Source organism: Platichthys flesus, chromosome 14 (genome assembly GCF_949316205.1).
Source record: "Platichthys flesus chromosome 14, fPlaFle2.1, whole genome shotgun sequence".
NCBI lineage: Eukaryota > Metazoa > Chordata > Actinopteri > Pleuronectiformes > Pleuronectidae > Platichthys > Platichthys flesus.
This window is the reverse complement of record NC_084958.1, coordinates 373,610-377,403: the sequence shown is the minus strand read 5'-3', so window position 1 is coordinate 377,403 and position 3,794 is coordinate 373,610. Positions and strand designations below refer to the sequence as shown.

The window sequence follows — 3,794 nt, the reverse complement described above, 5'->3', positions numbered from 1 at the left end:
CCGCTGGTGCTGAACTAGAGGTAAGTAACCTTGAAACTATCCAACATAACCTATTGCTTTATCTATCATCATATGCTTACATGCCTCAAGTTTTTTGTAATATGTAATTGTTATAAAAGTTACCGTTTATTTATCACGTCTAATGAACAGATTGAAGCAAGATAACTCGACAGTCTTGTTTTGGTTGTGACATTATTTTTTTTAATGAGTTACTATCAATACGCTACACGTGTACGTTTCATGTGATAGTAACTGTTTCACCAATATTCTGATACAGGATGGTATATCCGCCATTACTATTTTCACATCGTTTATTTAGTCTGTCATGGAGTTGTAGAGTGAATTAGACAGTAGTGATAACATTATAATGTCCACACATCAGTGTTGTAAACACTTCTCCAATTAATTATATAATTATGTTTTCACACTGAGGGAAGTGGAGAGACTTGATGTGGACTGTTATCAACAGCTCTGTGGGAGATCATCACCTTGAATATTACAGATGAGGTAGAAAGACATTTTATCTATGTGTACAATGTTGTATTTCTTTGTCACGTTTTATCAAAAGCGATTTAAAGTATGTGCATTTAACCATTAGGATACAAACCCAGACCCTAGTACATCGGTTCTAGCTGAAATAAGTAGTGCTTCATAAACAACACAAAACATTCATAACAGTACGCTTCTGCTCCTCATTAATGCAGCTCCTGATGTCCCCAGCAGCAACATGGTGGAGATCTGCAGCTTCATGCTGGTCAACTGGAAGACAACTGATTAAGATTAAAAGATTAAGATTAAAATCCATTTATTCATCCCAAACACATGCACAGACATGCAAAGGCACACTCATGCAGGTAGGGAAATTTAATCGCTGCTTTTTACCCATCTGGTGCAGGACACACAGAGCAGTGAGCGACCATGTACGGCGCTCGGGGGAGCAGATGTTGGGGGAGTGAGGTGCCTTGCTCATGGGCACTAGAGAGGGTAGGGAGACTCTTGGATTTTTGGACAGATCAATCCAGGTTCGACTTTTGTTGTCTCTCCATGGAGTCGAACCAAAGACGAACCAGAGACCTTCTCTGCCCATAGTCCAAGTTTCTGCCACTCGACCACCGCCTCTCCTCATGCATCATCAAACTAGTAATCTACACATCACTCCATGCGTTGCTCCCTTAACTACAGATGGCCTGCGAATGTCATGGAGTTTTACAGTGAATTAGACAGTTTAGGTATGATTTTAATCTCCACACATCAGTGTTGTAAACAGTTCTCAAATTAATTATAGAATTATGTTTTCACACTGAGAGAAGTGGAAAGACTTGATTTGGACTGTTATCAATAGGTCTTTGGGAGATTATCACCTTGAATAGTACTGATGAGGTAGAAAGACATTTTATGTATTTGTACAATGTTGTATTTCTTTCAGCACTTTTATCAGAAGGGACTTAAAATATGTACATTTCACCATGAGGATATAAACCAAGACCACAGTACAACAGTTCTATCTGAAATCTGTTGTGCTTTATACACAACACAAAACATTCTTTAACAGTGCGTTTTTTCTCTTCATAGATGAAGAACTGCAGCACCTGATGTCCTCAGCAGCAACATGGTGGAGATCTGATTTGATACACTTTAGATAAGAACCCAGTGTTTTATATTTCTGCTTTGCCATAAGAGACAGAACATGGTCATCACAGCTGTGTCCTTCAGGCTCGTCTGTCCCTAATAAAATGATAGGAAACATGAAAGTGATCGTCATTATTGTAGAGGAAGAGTTACATATGAACAAAGTGTGTAATCTTATTTTCTGTGGATATTCAACTGTGTATTTGAATATGCTTTTGGATTAAAACGTGCACTACCATGACAATGAATGTTTTTAATGGAGCTATTTCACATTAAAAGTATTGCATTATAATTTAATACATTATGTATTATGTGCAATACTTTGATTGTTTTTAAGTAATGAAATCAGGTCTGTACCTGGAGTCAGTGTTCAGTCTGGTTGGATTCAAGTTGTGTGTCAAGTTGGACCTTCTAGAGGAACATGAAACCAATACACAGATATGTAAAGTCATACATGGGCCAGGTTAAGTAATTAACAGACTTTTAAATGGTAAAAATAAAATATTAGTTCAAAGTTAATCAGAGCATAATCATTTCAGATTAGGAAATAGGTAGTGCATATAAGCCCACAACTCTGTATGACACTGTCTGTTCTAGTAAAGGTACAAGGCTATGACTTACTCATATTTACCAAAAGAATTCAGTGAAGTCTGTCTGAGATTAACGATTTAAATACTGAAGGTGGGAGACACGGTTATTTTTCACTGTAACACGTGACAGGACATCAACACCGTGACTCTGAATAAAGAGCCTTAAAAGACGTAGTGCTCCTTTGAACAGCTGCTCTTACAATGTGTAGCAAGTGCTAAATCTCCATTAGTATAATAGTAACAAAAATCACCCTTAAATAATTGAACATATATTTTCCATGTGAACCCCTTTAACACAGTTCAATTCAGGAGCAAAATATAATTTATACAGTATTTATTAGAGCTAGTATTAGTAAACAGATCAAACAAATGCAGTACAACACATCACACATCCACAGTGTCTCTTTTGCTTATCATCACAGTCAGTCAGAAGTGTCCGTTTAACTTACGTAGCAGTTGAGAGATGCTTCGTTGGAGCTAGCAGGAGCTAGCTCATAGCCAGTGCTGCTGTTGAGAGCGGCAGAGTTCACACAGGAAAAGACACAACGGGAGAGGGGAAAAAAGCTTTGAGTCCCACACTCTAACCTGCTGAGCGAACAACGTCCACAGTGACTCCGCCGCCGTCCTCTCATCCAGACTCGCCAACCGTTCTCCGGTTCTTCGTGATACACAGCTCCGCAGCTTGTGACGACGTAACTTTTTCAGAGTCTCATGAGGCGTTCACTTGCAGCTGTGTTAAATGCAGCTTCGTTTGTCATGGCGAGTTGAAGAAGTCTGCTGCAAAGCTATGAATAATCCGCATGATGAAAACTCACAGCAATGTTATGCCTACATTATCAATATATTGAGACCCATGTGACACAGTTTGACATGGTTTAGCAAAGTGAATGAGGAGAAATACATCCAAGTGTGAGACGTAACAAACCGAAAGCGGTCTCATGCTGCGTTCAGGGTAACTCTGTTAAAATGTGTTTCATTGGTCATGGTGAGCTGATGAACTTTGATGCCACGCCATTAACAATCTGCATGATGAAAAGTCACAATAATGTTATGCCTACATTATCAATATCTTGAGACCAATTTGACACAGTTTGACATGGTTTAGTAAAGTGGCTGGAGGGAAATACATCAAAGAGTAAGATGACCAAAACAAGACATTTCCTGATGCCACCAGGGGGCGCTTTCCTTTTAAGTCATGATTTCTAGGTAGATGTCTTCCGGTCGCGACTCTTGTCTTATATGTGTAGTTTGGAGTCGATTGGACAAAATATGTCTAAGTTACAGAAGCTCGCTTATATTGGCGTTTAGTCGAACTTTGAGACCTCACCACGGTCACACGGTATGATGAAAAGTTTAAATTCTGATAACTTTAGATCTTCATCTTGTTTTGTAGAGTCTCATCTAATTTTTAAGTTGATCTGATGAAAGCTGTCTGAGTAGTACATAAAAACATAACACGTACCAAAACAAGACATTTCGCGTTACCACCAGGGGGCGCTGTGATTGTAAGTCACAATTTCTGCACCCATGTCTTCTGGTGGCGACTCTTGTCGAATGTGTCTAGTTTGGACTCAA

General features: G+C 39.0%; 1 long non-coding RNA gene across 1 annotated transcript; it reads left to right on the top strand.

Annotated features, from left to right (window-relative positions):
- Nucleotides 1-326: 326 nt before the first annotated feature.
- LOC133968734 (uncharacterized) lies at nt 327-1,751 on the top strand. The gene is made up of 2 exons (XR_009924128.1): nt 327-507; nt 1,573-1,751. It is a non-coding gene; the product is annotated as an uncharacterized LOC133968734 (long non-coding RNA).
- The last annotated feature ends 2,043 nt before the right edge of the window (nt 1,752-3,794 follow it).